General features: G+C 37.7%; 1 protein-coding gene across 7 annotated transcripts in view; it reads left to right on the forward strand.

The window, feature by feature from the left end:
* The first annotated feature begins 9,019 nt into the window (after positions 1 to 9,019).
* The window catches only part of EVI5 (ecotropic viral integration site 5), a 214,385-nt gene continuing 198,854 nt past the window's right edge, over positions 9,020 to 24,550 (forward strand). For 4 of the 7 annotated variants that reach the window (XM_081305333.1, XM_081305337.1, XM_081305338.1 and 1 more), the window contains exon 1: positions 9,021 to 9,572. The gene's annotated coding sequence lies outside the window, so the exon portion shown is untranslated. Of the gene's footprint in view, positions 9,573 to 24,550 lie in introns of all 7 variants that reach the window. The other 3 variants (XM_081305335.1, XM_081305339.1, XM_081305340.1) reach the window with 2 other exon arrangements.

A 24,550-nucleotide genomic window follows, 5' to 3' on the forward strand; every position in this document is an offset into this window, starting at 1 on the left:
GCCACCTTTTATTTATCACAAAAACAAGCTCTATTCAATGTGGGCGTCACTATACATGGGTATGAATAACTGGCAGCAAGGATTACTGGGGACAAAAGCAAGGATCATTGGAGGCTAAATTAAAGGATGGCTACCATATTATCTAACCCCAGTGTTTAGAACAATGCCTAGAATAATATATTAAAAATATTACATGAGCCAGGTGTGGTGGCACACAACTGTAATTTCAGCAATTTGGGAGGCTGAGGCAGGAGGATTACAAGTTCAAGGCCAGCCTCAGCAACTTAGCAGAGGTCCTAAGCAACTCAGCAAGACCCTATTTCAAAATCAAAAAAATAAAATTCTTCATTATACATGCATATATAATGAGTTAATGAATCATTGAAAGATTATTGGGGGAGGTTATAGCATTAATGAAAGATCAGAAATACAGGGACTTAGGAAAGGCAAGGTAAACTGGAACCAAGGATTCTAATATCCTTAGGATGCTTTCCATTCCATTTTGTGTTTTATAGGCATGTTCTCTGAGTTCACATCCTTAGAGTTTAATAATGAGGGCGCAAAAGACTTTTATAACTGTGGTTTGAAAACTATAGGGTAAGACTCCCAGGCCTACTCTGTTGAACCAATTAGTATGGTCAGGGAGTTAGGGTAAGGTAACTGGCTTAGTCTGAATCCAGCCAATATACCTGCTAATAGGGACAGATGAAGGGGAAATAGATAGATAAATACAGTAGTACAACTTCTCAGCCTATCAAGGTACCTCCTTCTGTATGTTTCCACCATATTAGATTTCCATATTATTTATTTACATGTTTGTCTTCTATGCCAGACTATTCCTTCTTCAAAAGAGTATGAACATGGACACCACATTTTTGTAACTTCAAATGACACAGGCTTTGTAGTCAAGAGAGATTTACACTTGCAGTTTTTCTTTTCCTTTTACTACCAGTGTGGCTTTGGACCAGCCATAGCGTCCTCAACCTTTTTATAAAAAAATATTTTTAGTTACAAATAGACTTAATACCTTTATTTTATTTGTTTATTTTTTAATGTATTGCTGAGGCTCAAACCCAGTGTCTCACACGTGCTAGGCAGGTGAGCTACCCCTGAGCCACAACTCCAGCCTCACTCTCTTGCTTTTAAATGAGTTTAATAATGATAGCTGCATGAGAAAGCATATAACATTATTAATGATGTTGTAGAAGCTGAAAATATTAGTTAATCCCCTTTCTCATAGGAAAGTGCTTACATAGTTGAATACCCTCAATAACTCTGTGAGTGAATAAATGAAGCATTCTTAATGACTTGCTTGAGGTTCACTTGTAAATAATGATTACAATAGGGTTAGGGTGAAGATTAAGTGAGATGATAGATGAATAGTCCTTCCACAGTGCCCAGACCATAGTAAGGAGTTTAAAGACATAAACTACCATTAGAGTGGTAGTCCTTTAAAATCAGTATATCAAATCTCTTTTTTTTAAATTTAATTGATTTTATTTTTTAAAATACATGTCTGCAGAATGCATTACAATTCTCATTACATGTATAGAGCACAATTTTTCATATCTTTGTATATAAAGTATGAATGGAGGAAGCAGCTTCTATTTAGGTACCCCTTACAAGGTATGTAATTTGCTTCTATGTTAAACTTTCAATTAATGGCCCCTGATATAATATGACCACAATATCCTTTCATAGAACATAATAGCCTGTAGAATTCCAAAACCTCAGATGAAGAGTAAAAAAATAGCCAGAAAGGACAGTTCAAGAAAAATAATATTTTTTTTTCCTATGGTCAAGTTTCAAGAATTGAAACTATCTAATTATAGAAGGTTCTAGTCAATGCCTTAGAATCAATACCCTAAATACAGTAACAGTTATAAGGTCATTCTGAGACAAATCAAGTCATGGAAGGAAGGAGGGAAAGAAGGTAGGGAAAGGGAAGGAGGGAGAGAAAAAGGAAAGAAGAAAGACAACCAAAATCAGTTAGCAACCTCATAAGACTTCAAAAAGCTTTGGTTTCAGTATTCCTAGTCCTCCACATTCCCAGCTTAAAGTTACTACCTAATGAATGTGCAGGATGGAACTGAAAGGGTGTTAAATGGGTGGATCCCAGTGGCAATGTCGTTGTAAACACTCCCTATGAGTCAGCTATAAATTCAATTCAAATCCCCAGTCTTCTTGTCTTCTCTGCTTATCATGGTTACCACCAAAATGACTGCTGCCTTTAGAAACCCTAATGGGAAACAGGTAAATATCTAAAATGATGTTTGATTTCATATTAAAATTTGTAAAAATGCAGATGCTGCAACAGGAAATATTTTATAACTGTATTAAGATTGTATACTTTGCTTAATCTTTAAAACAAGAACAGCTTGTGAATATTTCTTCAGTTTTATTTTAAGAATGTTATCTCATTGTGTTACAGCCATTCCAGTGATGAACAAGAATTTATGGAGTGTTAGGTTTAATTCCACACTTGCAAGAAAGGTATTTTAGTAATTGGCTTTTTAAAATTCAGCACTGTTTTTCCCCTTTCTGTAACCGGCTGCTGACTACTGGTTACCTTTTATTTTATTTTATGTACATTCACAGATGAGGCCTGGTTTGTCTGTAAGGACTTCAAATTTCTCATGTGGAGAAAAAGAGTAGCCAAGGAAAATGACTAACTAGTCATTTGCATTTACAAATTTGGGTTGTTGGCAATGTTGAAGGTTGTGTTTCAGTGATGATTTCAGCAGTGTAGCTTCCTAGGTGTGCTTAGGAGCACAGTTCATAATAAAAGTTAAATTAATTTTACTGTGAAGCAATACTTGCCTAATGTTGTCTCTTCTTTTTTTATGTGTGTGTGGAAGCTGGGGCATAGTACTAATTCACATTCGCTCCAGTTTACACCTGGCTTTACCATTGCTTGGCCATTTTGCATGAAATGAAAACACATGTCTATCATTGGGAACTCTGATCCTTAATTAGCTGATGAAGAAACTAAAGTTACAGAGATTCAAAGCCAGACAACTAGCAGGTAGCAGAGTCAGGATTTTTCTAATTTGGTCTTTTTTATTTATCTCTTTTTAAAATTTTTTGTACATTGGTGTTTTGTGGCCTTGGAAAGTAACAATTATAATAGTTACTATTTGTTGAATGCTTATGTACTTTGCATAGATGCTCCATTTAATTATCACTTCATTGCTTAAGTAGATATTATTTTCTCTAGTTCATGAATGAGAAGATAGGCGCTCAAAGGGGTTAAACACACTTTCGGCAAGTACCCTTGAAATTTTAGAGTACAATCTAGTGATCTACAATTGGAGTGTTTAAGTGGAATTGCTAATTCTGGTTGCACTGATTTTTATCTTGTTTTAAAACATGTATTTCACAAAGATGAGAAATAAACAGACTTCTTTTAGCAGGTGGGGTAGAAATTGGCATGCTATTGATGTCCTGTCTTGGTGGCACAATTACAAAACACATAGAAATGATATCCAAGCTCTAGAGCCACAAAGCTTGTTCTTTACCATATAGTTCTTTACTATAGGAGATTTAGTCTCTACCTATGTACAAGTACCAAGAGATGGCAATAGGATTGTGTGCCTCTTAACAATGTTCTTTTCTAAGATGATGTTAGTGTCTTGCAAACCATGAATATGGTGGAGTAAATGGTAAGCCTTTTTTTTTTTTTTTTTTTTTAGTTATAGATGGACACAATGCCTTTATTTTATTTGTTTATTTTTTAGGTGGTGCTGAGAATCGAACCTAGTGCCTCCCACATGCTAGGCAAGTGCTCTACCACTGAGACGCAAAGCCATTCTTATGGCTACAATAGGTACAGAGGCCACAGTGTTTGTACTTGAGAACTTTTTAGAGTTATATTGTGGGAAATAATGAGTCTAGTGATGTAGGTTGTCACTATTTCATTGTGAGCCTTCATTTTTCCAAGGCAAAATCTTTTGAATATTAGCTACAACTCTCTATAGAGTGTTATTTATTCTTTTTCTATAATACTACTGTCAATAGAACTTTAAATTTTTTTTTTTAGTTGTAGATGGACATAACACCTTTATTTTATTTTTATGTGATGCTGAGGATCTAACCCAGTGCCTTCCACATGTGAGGCGAGCACTCTACCACTGAGTTACAACCCCAGCTCAATAGAACTTTCTTATAGATGGAAATGTTCTGTATCTGTGTTGTCAAAGACGACAGCCACCAGCCACATATACTATTATTGAGTACTTGAAATGTGTATGACTGAGAAACTGAAATTTTAAAATGAAATGCAAATAGTCACATGTGGCTTGTGGCTCTCTTGTCTTTATTAGACAGCACATCTCTAGAATGCAACTGAGTGCCTGGTTCTCACTCTCTCTCTCTTTTGGTACTGGGGATTGAACCAGGGATGTATACCACTGAGCTACATCCCAAATCCTTTTTATTTTTTATTTTGAGACAGAGTTTTGCTAAATTGCTGAGGTTCTCACAAAGTTGTCCAGGCTAGCATTGAAAGTGTGATCCTCCTACATTAGCCTTCCACATTCCTAGGATTACAGGTGTGTACCACTGAATCCGGCTTTCTAGTGCACTGTTTTTCTAAGGAAGTGCAGATTGCAGCTGCCCCGGGAAAGGATGAGTGTACACCAGTGCATTTGACCTTACAGAATGAATCCCTCCTCTGTATCTATGCCTAGGCCTCTCAGGGGGAATGTCTCTCTTGCTTTTCCTTTCTGTGAGCAATAGAGCTCATATGGCTGGCTTATACACCTTTAAGTGTTTCCGGCGTTATGGGATTTAACCCTTGTCAGGTTTACAGGATTTTTTCTCCCAGACCAAATCCATGCTAAGAGTGTAAAGTGGTGCCTAGGTATGGTGCTGAGGATCAAAACTGTAATCCCAGCAACTCAGGAGGCTGAAGCAGGAGGGTGGCAAGTTTGAGCCCAGACTGGGCAACTTAGTGAGCCCCTGTCTCAAAATTTTAAAAAAGGGGTTGGGGATGTAGCTCAGTGGTTAAAGTCTCCTGAATTCAACCCCCAGCACAAAAACAAACAAACAAACAAACAAACAAACAAAGTGTGGTATCTGAAAATAGAAAGCTTTGAAATGCTAACTGAATTTTACTGTAAATAAAATTGTCTCTAAGGAGGGTGCTGCTGTCCACTGCACTGCTCCCTCCTCTTCTGGATGTGTGAGGTTCTTGAGTATGAACTGCAGAGTGGCAGGAGCTGGAACAGAGGTGGCGTTGGTGTGGAATTCACAGTGGGATTTCACTTACGCAAGTGCTCAAGCACTTGTGAGAGGTTAGAATTAGCTATTTTAGTGAGATGTTAAAGTGTAAGTTCTTTCACTAAATAAATTGATGTGCTCAGGATGAGGGAAAGAAATGGGTAAACCAGAGATAGTGCTGGCAGGTCGGAGCTAATGATATAAGCTTACTCATTTGAGATAATACATCTCAGACATTTAGTGCAGCAGTGCTAAATTGATATAAATTATAGGTATATACCTCTCTTCTGCGTCCTGCGCGGGGGTGGTGGTGGTGGAGGAGGAGGAGGAGGAAATGGGGTTCCCCTTGGTGGAATGGGCTGGCTGAGAAATAAAAGCTAAGAAAAACAGAACAACAAAAAAACCACAGGACACAGAAAGTAGTTTCAAAAGCCGGGGCAGGACGGGCAAGCATAGATAGCTTCTATGCTATGGCAAAATGAAGCCCGTGCCTGTTTTATTTATATGGGGAAACATCAAAGGCCTTCCATAGATTGTGCTTCACCAAAAAAGGTTAAAGATGGACTGTTCAGTTCCCATCAGGTTATACCCATCTTCGTAGCTACTGAGGTATCTTCCTAACAGAGTAGAGATAAAGGTCATGTCCATTGGGCAATCTATTGTTGTGAGAGAGCCATGGATAGTTCGCAATGCCAAACCTAAATCTCCCTGGCTACCATACCGAGAGAAGATCCTCATGAAATTTATGGATGGCTTCTGGCATATACCCATATATGCATACAAATATGTTTAAAATATAAATTTAAAACTTTAGATTGTAGCTAGGCGTGGTGGTGCACTCCTGTAATCCCAGCCACTTGGGAGGCTGAGGCAGGAGGATTGCAAGTTCAAAGCCAGCATTGGCAAAAGCGAGGCGCTAAGCAACTCGTGAGACCCTGTCTTTAAATAAAATACAAAATAGGGCTGGAGATGTGGCTCAGTGGTGGAGTGCCACAGTGTTCAATCCCCAATACCCCTCCAAAAAACAAAACAAAACAAAACAACAACAACAAAAAACCCTTTAGATTGTAGTCTAGTCATTTGCATTGATATGGAAGTTACTAGTTACCAGAAAACATATAATATGTAAACATATAAACATACTTTGTAACCAGTAAAGTCAATGCCAGACTTGTTTGTCATCATTCATTCAAAATACATTGAACAGTTACTATGCAAAGTATTGGGGCTTCTGAGAAGCTTAAGATCAACTATGGTTTTCCAAGGATTTTGTGTGTGTGTGTGTGTGTGTGTGTGTGTGTGAGAGAGAGAGAGAGAGAGAGAGAGAGAGAGAGTATGTGCATGTGGTGCTGGGATCAAATCCAGGGCATTGTGCATGCTAAGCATGTATTCTACTACTGGGCTACACCTTGTTATAATTGTTTTATCTCAATTAATTTTGCCTTTTCTAGAATTTCAAATAAATGAAATTGTACAGTATGCATCCTGGTGTCATTTATATATTTTTGAACAGCTAATACATTCATAAGCTTGAAAATTGAAAAGGTACAATTTTAAAACTTTTGGGCATACAGTAAAAAGTCTCCTTTCTACCACTGACCACTAGTCACCCACTCTTCCTACCCTTTTTTCCCTGTGGTACTGGGATTGAACCCAAGGCCTTGTACATGCTAATTGCTCTACCAATGAACCATATTTCCAGTCCTTTTTAATTTTGAGACAAGGTCTTACTAGGTTGCTCAGGCTGGCCTCAAATCTATGATACTCTTGCTTTAGTCTCCCAAGTAGCTGGGATTATAGGCATGTGACACTAAGCCTGGGTCAGTCTTCCTCTCTAGAAGCAACAGATGTTAATTAGTTTCATGTGGGCTCATCCCATAGTTCTTATTATTAATTCAGGATTTTATACAAGGTGCTTTGAAAACTTGTTTTTAAAGGTTACTCAAAGAATCTTGTGACAGCCTAGCAAAAATAATATAAAATGTTTTAAAATAACCGGAGTTCTTTTTCAACTCTGATTCCAAATGTCAAATTGTGATATTTTTACCTGTGACTTAGGTAACCTTTAAGCCGCATCAAGTTTAAGTTCTAGCACCTATGATTCTTATTCATTGAACAAATATGTGTTGAACAAATATAAAAATATGCCTGTGAATCAAATAAAATCAAGTGTTGGCCTTATGGAGATGTCTAGCAGGAGAAAGAAAAATTCAGCAAGTAGTTACACAGTTACAGTTTCACACAAAGTGATAAAAGTAAGGGATCAACATAGGAGGGAGGTCAGAAGATAACTTCCCAGAAGTAGAGGCTAAGAATGAAAGTTGGAAGAAATTTCTAGGCACAGAACAAAGTGAGGGCAAACCCATTGGAAGAGTATAGTAGGAGAATAGAAGAGGCCAGTGTTCCTGAAGCAGAGAGAGCAGGATGGAATGTGATATGAATGCTAAGAAGAAATGGACAGATGGGCAAGGGGCCTGACCTGCAGGGGTTTGATTAGTTTGGAAAGCTGTTAAAGTGGTTTATGCTGGGAAGTGACAGGGACACATTGTGTGTGTGTGTGTGTGTGTGTGTGTGTGTGTGTGGTACCAGGGATTGTTGAGCCTAAGGGCACTTAAACACTGAGACACATCCTCAGCCCTTTTTATTTTGTATTTTGTGACAGGGTTTTGCTAAGTTAATTAGGGCCTCCCTAAATTGTTGAGGCTGGCTTTGAACTCTGGATCTTCCTGTCTCAGTCTCCCAAGTCATTGGGATTTCAGGAGTGTGCCACTATGCCCAGCCAATGTACTGCATTTTGAAAAGGCTAATCACTCTGTTATGTGAAGAGGTTTAAAGAGGGCCTGGAGGGAATATGGATAATTAGAAGATTAAATCAGTGGTCTATTTCCACCTCCCAGCTTAGACCAGGGTGGTGATGGAGGAGACAGAAGAGGTCAGATTCAAGGAACATTTGGCAGGTAAAAATCAACAGGATTTGCTGATAGACTGACTATAGGAAGGAAATGTAGATCATCCAGGTTGTCTGAATTTTCTTTTCTTCTTCTTTTTTAATGCAAGGTGGATTAGATTACAAATAAATTGAGTGAAACTGACTGTAAATAATAGCATGACCTAAAGTCATGCAAAAATTTGCCTCAGATTACTTTTAAAGTTTCAACGTTTTTAGCTGGGGGGAGGACATGGTTTTACTTCCTATTTCTTGTTATTTCCTAATCTTGTTGAAAAATTAGTTTTTTTCCCCCTGAAATGCTTATTACTGTGAAGTCCCTTGTCTTATAATTTAAATTAGAAAATAACCGGTTATTTAATTTCCAGAGAAATAATTTTGGAGGTGTATATCTGGTACTATCATTTTTGTCACTTCCAAATGTATAAAGGCAGTAGTTTATAATGACTCTTGCCTCAAAGTCATTGTTTTTCTTTCCTGATTCTCCTGGGGTAGGACCAGAATTAATATATGTAAAATAACATATTTTTCCCCATCCTGTCCCAAACTATATATTCCTTCTAAGAATTTCTTCGTTGATTTTGGATGGTTGCCCGGCAAGATCTCATATACGTGTGCCCACGTTTTGCCCTCTGCTGGACTGTACATAAACCCAGAGTGTCCAGACGACTGATGGAAATGGGTTTAATAATCACAGGGAACATTTACATGTTGATTAATGGTTTTAAGTGTGACCTAAGGCCGCATCTCGGAGGACTCGCGGGGGGCCTTTCGAAGCCTGCGCGTCTCCACCGCGTGCCCCAGGCCTGGAAGACAGGCGCGTGGGCGGTGCGGCAGAGTGAGGCCCGCAGCCCTCCGCGCGGGGTGGCTTACCGCCCCGAGGGGGTGTGTCCTCTGCAGCTTTAACATCGAAGGGGCGGTTCAAGTGACGAGGGAAGTCAGCATTTTGCAGAGCCAAGGGCTGGTGCTCTGAAAGAGGGGCGGAGGAGAGAGGGATTTCCCCGCCCCCGCTCCACTCGGTCCAATCCCTTCGGCTTCTGCTTTTTTTTTTTTTTTTTTGCCAACCCGCCGGGCCCCTAACCTGCTCGAACCCATTGTGCGGTAGAGGCGGTCGGGTCTCTTTAAGGCCCTGCCGCGCCTGCGCCTTGGGCTTTCCTGACGCGGCCGCGCCGGACCCCGGCGGAGCTGACGAGCGGGCAGGCTTGGGGCTGGGCGGTGGAGTCGGCGGCTTTGCCCAGCGGGGTGGGTGAGAGTCGCGAGGCGGCCCTGAGTTCCGGAGTGAGAGCCGTGCGTCTGAGAACGCGGGGAAAGCGGCGCGCGGAGTCGGGAGCAGAGCCGAGGCGGCGCGGCTGCCGGCTGGATGGGAAGTTAATGTTTACGGCGAAGTCCACCCAACGTTTCCAAGGTGAGGGGCACTGCGCCAGGCCGGGCGGGCCTCGAGTCCCGGTTCTGCGGAGCGTACAGCTGGGCCAAGGGGCGGCGAACGCGGACGGCCGCCAAACTAGCCGCGCAAGCGGGAAGGCGGGCGGGCGCGTCCGGCCCCGCCGGGGCCTAAGTTCCTTGGGTTCGCCTTTTCGCCACTCGCTGTCGCAGGCGACCCTCCTCCTGTGGGCGCGGGGGCAGAAACTCGCCGGCCCCTCTTCTTGTGGAGTTCGCGGGAGGTGGAGGGACGGACCGGCTTCGGGGGTACTTCCTCCCGCATCCTTTGGGGGATAGTGACAATTCTTGTCTGCTCGGAGGCCAGAGTGGGTTCCTTCTCTGCAACCTGAGGGGCGCGACTGTCCGCTCCCCTTACCTGCAAAGTTGCTGTCTGTATTTGACCTCCGGGGTTTTGCGCTTGTCGGTCGCTCCAGGCAGGTGATGGGAAAGCCTGGTATGCCAGGTGACTGACTCCTAAGGATGCAGTTAAGGTGCGTTAGTAACCAACACTGAATCACCTTATGACTAGCGGGGCAAGCCTCAGATTAACCGCAGGATTTCCGGTAGTTGGATTGTGGTGTTGGTGTCGGCTTTAGAGTTGCTGTGATTTCTCTTAGATCATCTCAGGTGGCATCTTTTCACCAAATAGTTAGCCAACACTTTCGGAAGGTTTCGCCTATCCATACTATTAAAGGTGTTTTTCAAAAACAGCAGCGTTTTCTTGCAAAGATATCTTTTCCTTGGGTTACAGTGTAGAATAATAAACTCCATTCTTTGCTGAAAGAATGAATTCTAGTGCTTCTTGAAGTTAGAGAAAAATGATCTGTTGATAGTTTTTATCTTTGTTTCTGGGCTGGGTTTTATTAGCTTTCTTTTTTTTTTTTAAATTTTATTCGTAAAGTTTCATCAATGTACCAAACTTCCCCCCCCCCATTCTAGTATGCTGACTTTTTAAGATCTCTGCCAACTATGTGTCAAATCTTAGAAAACTTATTGAAATATAATATGCGGAAAAAGTTAACAATCCTAAGTGTACAGGTAATGAGTTTTTACTAAGTGAGCATCACAGGTCAAGAAATAGAACATTATTAGGTTGGAGTGTATACCAAAAAGTGGAATTGTTGGCTTTTGAGTCATATTAATGCTAAAATTTTAGTCACTTTAGGATTATTTTCCCAAAGTGATTGTACCAATAAGCAGGGAGTGATATATATTCCAGTTACCCCAAGTCCTTATTGATTGATGCTATTCTCATAGAGGTGCAGCACTATATCATTGTAGCTTTATTTTGCATTTTCCTGGTGATTGAGGTTGTGCATCCTTTATTGGCCATCCATATATGTCTTTTGTGAAGTCTCTGTTAATAATAAGTTTTTATTGTATGCTTAGTTTTGTATTGATTTGTACTTTTTATTTTTTGAAGTACCTCCCATGCTAGGGAGAGCACTCTACCACTGAGTTACATTCCCAGCCCCCATTTATAATTTTGTTGGAGGGGCGGGTACTCAGGATTTAATCCAGGGGCACTTTACCACTGAGCTACATCCCTAGCCCTTTAAATTTTTTTTTTTTTTTTTTTTTTTGAGACAGGCTCTTGCTAAGTTGCTGAGACTGGCCTTGAACTTGGGGATCTTCCTGCTTCAGCTTCCTGAGCTGCTGAAATTATAGGCCTGTGCCCTGGCACCATGCTCCATTTGTAATTCTTTATTCTGGTTATGAGTCCTTTCCCTTTCCCTCTCTCTGTATGTATGTGAATTATGTATTTATGTGTGTATGTATACACATACATGCCCATTTATGTATTTCTCTTTTTCCTCTCCTTATTTTTCCATTTCATATTTCATATATATTTATGTTTCAATGGTGCTGGATATTGAATTCAGGGTCTGGGGCATGCTGGGCAGGCATTACCACTGAGTTATCTATACCTTTTGCCCTGCCTTTTCATTCCTTTAATGGTGTTTTTTCATGAATAGTCTTAATTAAAAAAAATTTTTTTTTAGTTGTAGATGGACATAGTATCTTCATTTTATTCATTTATGTGGTGCTGAGGCTCAAACCCAGTGCTTCACACGTGCCAGGCAAGCACTCTACCACTGAGCCTAATCCCAGCTCCATGAATAGTTTAAAAATTTTTTAAATATTTATTTTTTAGTTGTTGATGGACACAATACCTTTATTTTATTTGGTGCTGAGGCTCGAACCCAGAGCCTCCGACGTGCTAGGTGAGCATTCTACCCCTGAGCCACAACCACAGCCCCAATAGTTTTTATTTTGATGCAAGATATTTTATCAGTCTTTTTCTTTATGGTTACTTATTTTTTTGTATCCTATTTAAAAAGTCTGTACCTACCCTAAGAATATGAAGGTATTTTCCCATGTTACATTATAGAAATTCTCTTTTATTTTTCTTATTTAAGGCATACATAATAGTGAATTCTAGATGGATTGTAGTAGTCAATATGCAATTTTTACTCTATTATTGTGTATTTGACACAGCATCTCTTATTAAAAATGCCGCCTTTCTGCACTGTGTGGCACTTTTCACAAACAGATGATTGGACTGGGTAGCCTGGTGATAGAGCCCACGTTTAGCATGCGTGGGGCCTGGATTTGAATCCTAGTGACACAAACAACCAAAATAAATCAGATGACCATATAAATGTGGGTCTGTTTCTGGACATTCCATTCTGTTTCATTTGTCTGTTATCTTTGTACTAATATCACTATATTAATGTAACTCTGAAATTGGCCTTGGTATATGGTGGGATAAACACTCCAACTTTGTTTTGTTTCTTAAGATTGTCTGGTTTGGGCTGGGGTTGTGGCTCAGTGCTAGAGCACTTGCCTAGCATGTGTGAGCCTTTGGGTTTGATTCTCAGCACCACATCTAAATAAATAAAGTCCATTGACAACTAAAAATAAAAACAAAGATTGTCTGGATTGCTCTTGGCTCAGAATTTCCATGTTTCAGAATCTGCTTGTCAGTTTGAATACATTTTGAAATTGGAATTAAAGCTATATATCAACTTGGGAAGAATTGATATTTTAACAGTGTTGAATTCTTCATTTTATGAATGTGGCATATTTTTCCATTTATTTTGGTCTTTCCAAATTTCACTGGGTAATGTTTTATAGTTCTCTGTGGAAGCCCAGCACATCTTATGTCATTACTTAGATATTTGATGTTTTTTGATGTTGTTGTTAATGATATTAAAAACACTGTGGCAAGCATATAGACACGTAGCTGATATTTTTTCTTTGATTTAGATGCCCTTTTTGCATGTAACTAAACCAGTTTCCATTATAGAACTTCTTCTAATAGAGGACAGTGGTCTTTAATTTTTAGTTTTCCAACTAGACTATAAACTCAAGAATAGTGGTGGTACATACCTAGAATTCCAGTAATTTGGGAGGCCGAGGCAACAGGAAAATTGCAAGTTCCAGGCCAGCAAAGATGCTGTCTCAAAAAATAGAAAGGGCTGGTAGCTCAGTGGTAGAGAGCCCCTGGGTTTAGTTCCAAGTACCTAAATCAACCAATCAAATTGGGAGTGCGGGACAGTGTACAGTGGTCTCCCTTTATCCACTGTGTTACGTTCTGAGATTTCAGTTGCCCTTGGTCAACCAGAGTATGAAAATATTACATGAAAAAAGCCCAGAATTGAGCAATTTATAAGTTTTAAACTTCATGTCATTTTAAGTAGCATGATGAAATATCAAGCTGACCTGCTCCATCTAAGTGGGATGTGAATCATCCCTTTATTCAGCATCTCCAGGCTGTTTACTCCGTTAGTCACTTAGTAGCCCTTTGGATTATCAGATTGACTATCTTGGTATTACAGTGCTTGTGTTCTTCAAGGGCCCCTTGTTTTATCTCAGACTGGCCCCTAGTACAAGAGTAGTGATACTGGCAATTTGGATATGCTAAAGCAAAACAGGAAAGTACCTTTGTGTGAAAAGCTACAAATTCTTGACTTAATAAGAAAAAAAAATCATATAATGAAGTTGCTAAGATCTACAGTAAGAACAAATCTATCTGTAAAATTGCAAAGGAAAAAGAAATTTGTGTTAGTTTTGTAGTAGCAATTCAAAACAGCAAAAGCTACAGCCACGTGTATGATATAAGTGCTTAGTTAGGGTAGAAGATGGATTAAATTATAGGGTGGAAAATGGATTGCTGAGATTTCAGGTGTCTATTAGAGGTCTCGGAATGTATCCCCTGTTGATAGAGGAGCAGTACTGTTATGCCTGCCTTCTAATGTTTGAGAGCTGGATAAAGGAAGTGAGCTATGGGTGGAGGCTATTCAATAAAAACACTTCTGCTTAATCCTTTGGCTTTAAATTTTGATCCTCACTCTATTCTTGAGTCTGGAGTCTCTCCAGATCAGGTTTCTTAGAATAAATTATGAAATTATAGGGATGGTAGTAAAAAAGGGAACCTAGAGGACCCAATTGTGCCTTATATAGACTTTAAATATCTTGTCTTCTCTTTAGGCTCAGGCCCCTCCAACACTAACCTGGAGATTTCCAGGTCCGATCCTCTCTGGGGTTGTGTGTGTGAGCCAGTTAACCTACTTCTTGTCCATAGTCCCTTTTGTAGGTTGATGGTTTCGGTTTCCTTCCCTCTGTTCAGACAGCACCTCCCCTCTCTTTTTTAAAATTTATTAAAAAAAAATTTTTATGGTTGTAGATGGATAACATACCTTTATTTTATTTGTTTATTTTTATGCGGTACTAAGGATTGAACCCAATGCCTCATAAATGCTAGACAAGTGCTCTGCCATTGAGCTACAACTCCAGCCCTCATCTCTTTTCTTGTTTCATGAAAATCATATTTTCTCTCTTCTATCTTGAGGATGTTAAAGAGAGTTTCTTTAAAGCTTTCTTTGCATAGTGTGTTTCTTCTAACTTATTTTTCAATTTGGTATAGCCTTGTTAGTAGAGGCCCTCCTCAGAGGTCTGACTGGTAATCCTTTTTTGTATGTTCATGTTTAAGAGTAGGAAGGTAACAGCTTATTGGAAGTTCTGAGCTAATAAATAGGACTAACTTCCAGTTTACTCTATAATCTGGATCTGAAATACTGGTTCTCAACTTTGGCTGCACATTATGATTACATGGAGAGCTTTAAAAAAAATATCCTTGCTGCTGGGTGCAGTGGCACACACGGCTTGGGAGGCTAAGGCAGGAGGATTGTAAGTTCAAAGCCAGTCTCAGCAAAATCAAGGCTGCTAAGCAACTCAGTGAGATCCTGTCTCTAAACAAAATACAAAATAAGGCTAGAGATGTGGCTCAGTGGTCGAGTGCTCCTCCGTTCAATCCCCCTTACCCCCCAAAAATAAATAAATAAAAAACCCTTGCTGCTGTTAGACCAAATACAAAAGGAATTCTTGGGGTAGGACCCCAGTAGCAGTATTATTAGAAAATGTAGATGTTGTTATATATAATAAAATGCACAGAATTTAAGAATATAGTTTGGTGATTTTTACCACGTAACTAACAAGACTTAGAGCATCGTGAATATCTTAAAAAATTCATTCACTTGCCTTTTTTCTATGACACTACTCCTTGCCCAGAGGCAACTGTTATTCTGATTATCATCTCCATCAATAAATAGTATTTAATTAATTTATTTATTTATTTTTGTGTGTGTCAGGGTTTGAACTCGGAGGCACTCGAACACTAAGCCACATCCCAGCCCTCTTTTGTATTTTATTTAGAGACAGGGTCTCACTGAGTTGTTTAGTGCCTCTCTGTTGCTGAGGCTGGCTTTGAACTTGAGATCCTCCTGCCTCAGCCTCCCAAGCTGCTGGGACTATAGGCCTGTGCCACTGTGCCCGGCTTAATAGTAGTATTTCAAATATTTATTTATGTATGTATTTACACAGTATTGGAGATTGAACCCAGGGCCTCATGCATGCTAGACCAGCACTCTGCCACTGAGCTATACCCCGGCCCAGACATCAATACTTTTTTAAAGCTTCCCTAGTGATTCCAGTGTGTGCCCAAGATTGAAAAACCAGTGATTGGTTGGACCATTTGATGTTGGCTCTAGTTTTTGTGCCTTTTATTTTGGCCTGGTTACATTTTCCAGAGAGCACAGTGGTGCACACCTGTAATTCCAACGACTTGGGAGACTGAGGTAGGAGGATGGCAAGTTTGAGGTCAGTTGCAGGAACCTTGCAAGACCCTTAGCAACTTAGTGAGATCCTGTCTCGAAATAAAAAATAAAAAGGAATGGGAATTTAGCTCAGTGGTAAAGTGCCTATGGGTTCAATCCCTAGCACCCAAAAGCAAAACAAAACAAGATTTCCCTGAGAGTATTTTAGTTTTCTGCTTGGAAGGTTGAAAGTCTAGTTTCCAGTGATCTGGGAACTCAGGAAAAGAGGACTGGGTAATGAGCCATGGAGCATTTTGTATGTAGAGTCATGTAATTTTTTTTTTTTTTTGGTTAGGTTACCTGTGTCTTTCCACCATATATGGTTTACATTCTCAGGATAATAAATCTCTAGTTTGCTGCTACACTGAAGATGGGGCCGTTCAGCAGCGTGATGGAGATCTAAGTTTCCAGCTGTTCAACTTTCACCTGATCCTTTCTTATTAACATCTCCCCTCCCCTGTTCCAGAGCCTTTTGAGGATTTATTGATGTAATTTGATGTGTTCTCAGTTGTCAGCCCTACTGTCTTAGAATTTGGCCTTACAAGTCAGTTATCCAACTTATTTCTAGCTTTCAAAACTTTGTTGTCTCTTTTTTCCGTTTTTCCTGTCCTTACGGTTCATGTTCTAAAACATCAAAACAACAACAAAGCTTTCTTTATCCTTGTTATAGTAGAGTTGTGGGAGGAAGCAAAATTAGGTGTGTGTGTTCAGTTTATATCTTAACCTGGATGTCCACCATCTGCTTTCCATTATACAAAAATGTGTTGCCATCTGTCTTCCTATGTTGACTCCTTATGGATTGTACCTTTTTTCCATACAGTTAGCTACGGAGAGTGCCAAGAGGGAGAGGACCTAAATATTGGATCAATCTGTCATTCCTTTAGATGTCCCAAATTCTTTTTTAGAAGTACTCATTGTCCCAGAATCTTAGAATCTCAGAATTGGAAATGATTTTAAAGATAATCAGCTTAATGAGCTATCTGGTATTTTCTATAAAATTATTGTCTATCCTAAAATGTGAGAAACTCATGCTAAGAGATGAGTAACTAGAGAAATAGATTGGGCAATGAATGTCTGAATGGGGTCTAGAAATTCATGTGTGTATTAAACATTAAATGGATAAATAATAAATCTTATGTATTTGTAGTATATAATAAAATTTATTAAAAAGTCATGATAGTTTTGTCATTTCAGTTAATAATACCTAAGTTCACCTACTGTAATAGGGATAAGTAGTACCTAGAATTTTTTATTTAGAAAAAAAATTTTTGTACCAGAAAAAAATTGGAAACTATTGTTAGAGTTGTATAGATCTTAGTTTATAGTTAAAAGAAAATTATAAATCAAAACCATCTATTAAAGCCTCTATGTTAAGTACTTCTAATAACTTGGTTATTCTTTGCCAATCTATGTTTTTATTTTCTTTAGTACTAAGTCAGTAGGTTACCAAATGCTGCTCTTTGAGACAGTTTTTAGCCCTAAAGTTCATGTTGAAATGAAAATATTATCAATACAATATGTTTTCTTTTAGGATAAGTTTATATAAAGAATTTACCTTTAAATTATACCTATCATTTTCTGTATTAAAATGTCATTTTTCTTATTAAATTTGTGTTGCTAAATAGTGTTTTTTTTTTTTTTTTTTGTAATACATAGCAACAAGCTGTCAGGCCTACCTATGTTCTTCAAATTAATTTTAACAGGTTTTATGAAATGTAAGTCTGCTTATCACTGCAAATCCTCACTGACCTTTTACTCTACCATAGATTAATTTATTTTTGCGTTTGTGTATAAAATCCAAGATACCAATCAGACCTCATTGGCAATTATTACTATTTATCATGATAGTATGATAGTCTTTTGTTATTAGCAACATTTAGGTGAATTAATTTGTATTTCGTACCTAGAACCTGTTAACTGTGGCCCTTGAGTTTGCTCCAAAAGGGTTAACCCAGTTCTCATTATAGCAATTATAACACCTTGCCTGATGTGTTTATTTGTTGAATTTCTAGCTGTTTATTATTGTATCTGTACTTCAAAGGAACTTTCCCTGTCTGTGTTCTTTGCAATTTATCCTTGCCTGGCACATTCTAGGCAAGCACTCTGCCATTGCAGTTTATTCTTTAAGTGGCCAAAAACATTGTGGGTTTAATACTTGTCAATTGTTCTCTGTATTCATCCAGCCCTCACAATTGAACTCTGAAAAATGTTGAAAAAAAAAGCTGGTTAAACTGGCTGTTATCTGGGCTTTCATTGTTGGATTTGCGCTATTCAGTATCCTGTAAGTTCATTGTTAGGACTCTTTCTTAAGGAACTGCTAGTTCCTATGTTCTTGGAAGGGACCTCCATTAGAAGCAGGAACAGATCTGGCTTTATTATGGATCTTTTTTAGTTTGTTTGTTAGAGAATCTAAGCAATAATATAGATTTTGTCTTTGAATTGGTACTCAAATGATTAGTTTGCTCATCTTTGGCTTGGTGTAGATCCTTTTTTTTTTTTTTTTTTTTTTTTTTTGGTAGGGGTTGGGGAGGATTGAACCCTGGGGTACTTAACCATGAGCCACATCACCAGCCCTTTTTTGTATTTTATTTAGAGACAGGGTCTTGCTGAGTTGCTTAAGACAGCACTAAGTGTTGAAGCTGGCTTTGAATTTGCCATCCTCCTGCCTCAGCCTCCTGCCTCAGCCTCCTGAGCTGCTGGGATTACAGGCATGCCTGACTTGGTATGGTTCTTTTGCTATGTTAAAAAAAAAATCCAGAATCTGCATAAATGGCCAGGTGCAGTGGCATATGCCTATAATCCCATTGGCCCAGGAGGTTGAGGTAGGAGGATCATGAGTTCAAGGCCAGCCTTAGAAAAAAGTGAGGTGCCAAGCAACTTAGTGTGACCCTATCTCTAAATAAAATACAAAATAGGGCTGGGGATGTGGCTCAGTGGTCAGTGCCCCTGAGTTCAATCCCTGGTACCTCCCTACCAAAAAAGAATTTCAGGGCTGGGGCTGTAGCTCATTGGTAAAGCACTTGCCTCACATGTGTGAGGCACTGGGTTTGATCCTCAGCACCACATAAAAATAAGTAAGGATACTGTGTGTTCATCTACAACTAAAAAAATTAAAAAAAAAAGAATTTCATAAATGGTGCTTGTAAATGTATTCGAATAGTATTAGCAGATACTGGATACAATTATAGTTTTAATGAATAATTTGTAAATATATTTGAATAAAATACATAAGAAAGAAGAAAAATATAGTATCTAAAGGCACACCAGAAATCAGGGTGGTCTAGGACACTGAGCCATAATTTATGGTGAGAAGATAGACCTGAAGTATATGGAATAAGCCCATGAAGAATGTAATGTCTTTGAATATTTATTTGGAATGCATGTAATAAACGAGCATAAGGTTAAAAAATTCAACTTGGATTCCCTTTTGAAAATATGGAGAAGCATTTTTTCCATTACTAGATGAACAATGAGTCAGCAAATGATCTAGAAACTTAATGACATTGTAAACATGTGGATAAGACAAGAAACACCAAAGATACCACATATAACATTTTTCCAGGTGTCAAGCGTAATGATAGGTACTGGGGACATTAAGAATGACCTGTATACTATGTAGACAGAATTTCTTGCTCACAAGGTTTACAAACCCAGGGAAGACACTGTTGATATATTCTTGTTTCTGACTAAGGTGATTTTTTTTTTTTTAAAGAAAATTTAGGGGCTGGGGATGTGGCTCAAGCGGTAGCCCGCTCGCCTGGCATGCGTGCGGCCCAGGTTCGATCCTCAGCACCACATACCAACAAAGATGTTGTGTCTGCCGAGAACTAGAAATAAATATTGAAAATTCTCTCTCTCTCTCTCTCTCTCTCTCTCTCTCCTCTCCTCTCCTCTCCTCTCTCACTCTCTCTTAAAAAAAAAAAAAAAGAAAATTTAGTGGTAGTCTTTTTTTGTCTTAAATCTTAAGGCTTTTTGTAACTAGTTAAAAACAAGAGGGCTTGGGGTGAAGTAAAAGTTTTAAATCTTAATATTTGCTTAAAAAATTTTTTTTTCAACTGGTGCTGGAGAATGAACCTAGGACTTACACATGCTAAGCATGTGCTACCATTGAGCTGTATTCCTAGCTATAATGTTATTTATATTGATTTGTGTGTGTATGTATTACTGGGGATTGAAAACAGGGTCTCATGCATGGAAGGAAATCACTCTAAAGAATATAAAAGATTTGTACTGCTACTTTAGGATCTTTCAAAACAGTGATAATTAATTTTTACTTACACTGGTTATGGATTGATATTGTTGTTTAGCATACTTGACACAACAGTACTTGATATATATAGTATGTTTACTAAAATAAAAAGTAAATAGCATAAAGATCAGTAGAGTAGAGGGAAGGGATTGAGGAGGGAGGAGTGAAGGGAAATGGGAAGTATTTGGGATTGAAGTAGAACAAATTGGGCTGGGGATGTGGCTCAAGCAGTAGCGCGCTCCCCTGGGATGCGTGCGGCCCGGGTTCGATCCTCAGCACCACATACCAACAAAGATGTTGTGTCTGCCGAGAACTAAAAAAATAAATATTAAAAAATTCTCTCTCTCTCTCTCTCTCTCTCTCTCTCTCTCCCCCCCTCTCCCTCTCCCTCTCCTCTCACTCTTTCTTAAAAAAAAAAAAGTAGAACAAATTATAATCCATGCTTTTATAATTGTGTCAGAATGAATCCTAATGTTATGTATAACTGAAAAGAACCAATAAAAAGGAAAAAAAATTAATGAAAACATTCTAATGTGACAGTACACATATCCTTTCCACTCCCTTAACTGTAATAATTTAGTTGCTTATCAGATAGCTAACCAGTAATGCCTACTTCAAGCAAATTAAAAATATATTTTATTTATTATTTGGGTAAAGGAAAAATGCCATTGCTTCTGGAGAAAGTGTTTTTTTTTTTTCTTTTTAGTAATTCATTTTGTACCACAGTAGCCCAAAAAAGTTAATTCTGCTTTTGTTTTTAAAATTCAGTCTTTTAAAGTAGCAGTTGTTAATAAAAGCATATTAGTTGCCACAGCAACAGAATTAAACAAATGTAAATAAATACAGCAAATTGGGTTTTAACACACTAGGCAATCGATTAGATTATTCTTTTGATTATTTGTAAGGCTATATAGATATAGAAGATTAATTGCATGTAAGATGTGATATGTAAGTCTTAATCTATTGAATAAGCTATTTCCTAGGATAGTAATAAATTACATATTTAGCATTTTTCATAAATTATTTTACTTAGAATAATCTTAGTGTTATTATATTAACAAGTCTTTAATTCAATCATTAGTTTTCAGGTAATTCCAAATATAAATATTGGTTTATACAATTATATTGACAACTTGTATACATGTTGTACATGACAATTTAAATTTTGTATTCTAAAATTTTTAAAAATATGTTAGAAATTGTTTTTAGTAGTAATGTAAAATGAAGTTCTGACTTACAAAGTACTTGTATCTTTTCTGATTTGTAAGTTGTAATGTTGAACTGTTATCATTTTATGAAAACCCTCATACAGTCATTTAATATAGTTCCATGAACTTTATCTGAGCAATGTCAGTATGTAAAACTAAACAAAACAAAACAAAGATATTATGTTGTTAGCCTAAACTAATGACATTCAAAGAAACATGTTGAGGAAAAGATTAAAACTATGGTAATCTGTCTTTAAAAAAATTCATACAACATAATATTTTAAGAAGTTATTGTTCTGAATTTGTACTTTTAAAGACCAGCTTGAGAAGATGAAAACAGATATTTTAATATCCTTGCTGCTGTCAGGAAAAATTGTATGTGAAGGTATGCCTTTAAAACAACCCAAAACAAATAATTTTGTGGGCGTGACTCTGGAAGACTGTGATTAGGGATTAGGTTTATTAGTTCCTCTCTCATGAACTCTCTACTCCCTTAGCATCACAATTTTAGGTGCAGCTTACATGATCAAATTTTAGCTTTCCAGTGCTTTTATTCAGTGTATTTTAGATTGTATTCTTTCCTTTTAATTCAGAAATACTTATGGGAAAATTATATCAGTAATTTGGTAATACTAGAAGATATTTAATGTAATAATATTTCCCCCTCTATGAAGGAAAACTAGGTTTTATTGAGAAACCAGCACAATCTGTGTTGCAAATAATTTGATTATACAAAAATTGATAGCTGAAAAAAAAAAGTGGCATGGTATAGTAGAGAGAGCAGGGGTTTTGTTTTGTATCCTGTCATCTAAAGTTTCTGAATCTGTTCTTTTACTTTTTTTTTTTTTTAAGGTGCTGATGATTGAATCCAGTTCCTCTAGAATGTTAAACCCATGCTCTACCACTAAGTTACACCCGAAGTAGACCTTTATTTTATTTATTTATATGCGATGCTGTGTCTCACACATGCTAGGCAATTGTTTTACCACTGAGCTACAACTCCAGCCCCAGAAAGAAATATTTTTTGATATTTACTGTGCAGAGTTGATCATGAAGAATGGAAATACTACATGTAAAGTACTTAGAATAGTACTATGGCTCATATTTTGTTGATCAACATAAATAGTAGATATTATGATTTTTGTGATCATGATATTTTTTTAAAAGAAGACTACAAAAATGCAAAAAGCTCAAATGGAATTGAAGTTATATGTAAGGAAGACCTGGCTGATAACAGGACTGATTTTAGTTTTGGTGAATTACCAAAATGGTTAAGTAGATTTTGGTCTTGGGTTAATTAATTTGAGAGATTATATTGTCTCCCTTATAAAATTGTTTGATATATTATGTGTTTTTTTAATATTTTATTTATTTATTTTTATTTGATTCTGAGGATTGAATCCAGGGCCCTGCACTTGCTAGGCGAGCTCTCCACTGCTGAGCCACAACCCCAGCTCATATTCTTTTTTTTTTTTTTTTTTTTTTACAACTAAAAATATTTTTTTTTATTGGATGTTCACAACATTACAAAACTCATGACACATCATATTTCATAGATTAGAATCAATTGGGTTATGAACTCCCATTTTTACCCCAAATACAGATTGCAGAATCACATCGGCTACACATCACATTTTTACATACTGCCATATTAGTGACTGTTGTATTCTGCTACCTTTACTATCCTCTAAAATCCCCCCTCCCCTTCCCTCCCATCTTCTCTCTCTACCCCATCTATTGAAATTCATTTCCCTCCATGTTTGTTATCCCATTCCCCTCGTAAACTCTTATATATAATTTTGTATTACAATGAGGGTCTCCCTCCATTTCCATGTGATTTCCCTTTTTTTTTTCCTCCCTTTCCCTCCCGCCTCATGTCTCTGTTTAATGCTAGTCTTTTCTTCCTGCTCAGCCTCACTGTTCTGCTCTTAGTTGCTCTCATTATATCAAAGAAGACATTTGGTATTTGTTTTTTAGGGATTGGCTAGCTTCACTAAGCATAATCTGCTCTAGTGCCATCCATTTCCCTGCAAATTCTATGATTTTGTCATTTCTTAGTGCTGCATAATACTCCATTGTGTATAGATGCCACATTTTTTTTATCCATTCATCTATTGAAGGGCATCTGGGTTGATTCCACAGTCTAGCTATTGTGAATTGTGCTGCTATGAACATCGATGTGGCAGTATCCCTGTAGTGTGCTCTTTTAAGGTCTTCAGGAAATAGTCCGAGTAGGGCAATAGCTGGGTCAAATGGTGGTTCCATTCCCAGCTTTCCCAGGAATCTCCATACTGCTTTCCAAATTGGCCGCACCCGTTTGCAGTCCCACCAGCAGTGTACAAGAGTACCCTTTTCCCCACATCCTCGCCAGCACTTGTTGTTGTTTGACTTCATCATGGCTGCCAATCTTACTGGGGTGAGGTGGTATCTTAGGGTGGTTTTGATTTGCATTTCCTTGACTCCAGCTCATATTCTTAAAAATATTATTTTATTAAATTATACCCCATATGATTCAAATGTATGATATGTCAAGATCATTGTATTTCATGTGTAACTAATTAAAACAAAAAATATTATTTTATTCCTTTAATGATTTAGGTTAGCCAAGGAGCAGGAAAGGTTCTGGTTTTTATAATTTTTTATAGTTTATGTTTACTGAACTGTATAGCATTAAATTAACATCACTGTTTAGTGTAAAAACCCCTTGATTTAGATACATATCTCATAATTTTCATTAGATCAAGTTAGTTTTAAGCTTCTAACCTATCGATGGATATACTGAGTAAGTTAACATGAAAAATCTTTTGATATTGGGTAGTAGATGAATGGCTGGTTAAAATGTTTCATTAATTATTTTTGAATAAAATTGAACTTATATAGTTATAAAGGTTTCAAACTCCAAATGAATGCTAATTCTTCAAGGTAATTACGTGCCATATTTAGTACGGCTTTGGATATCTTAAAGTAAGTTTGATAATAAGCCTAACAAAGTGGTAATTCTGATTCTATTGAATTTAAGAATGTGGCTAGTATTAATCTTTACATTAGGTGTGGTAGAGAGGAGTTTGAATATTTTGCCTGCGTGGATAGGAATGAAAGGACTTCTTGCCACACCTCTGTTCTGCTGTTATTTTACAGACTATTGGATTAGCATTTTTAAAATAAAAAAAGGAGTAGTACCTCATTTGTTCACATGAAATGTTTCAGTCAGCATATAATATCAACAGTATTTATATGTTTTGAATGGTTGCAAAAGTGTTTTTGTGTTGAGAGTGTGTAATTTTGTATGTAGCCTGAGGTATTTCTGAGCTGAGTTGTAGCAGTCTAATAGAATTTAGTGTAATTGCCA

This window comes from Spermophilus citellus (assembly GCF_964194105.1).
Source record: "Spermophilus citellus genome assembly, chromosome: 9".
Taxonomy (NCBI): domain Eukaryota; kingdom Metazoa; phylum Chordata; class Mammalia; order Rodentia; family Sciuridae; genus Spermophilus; species Spermophilus citellus.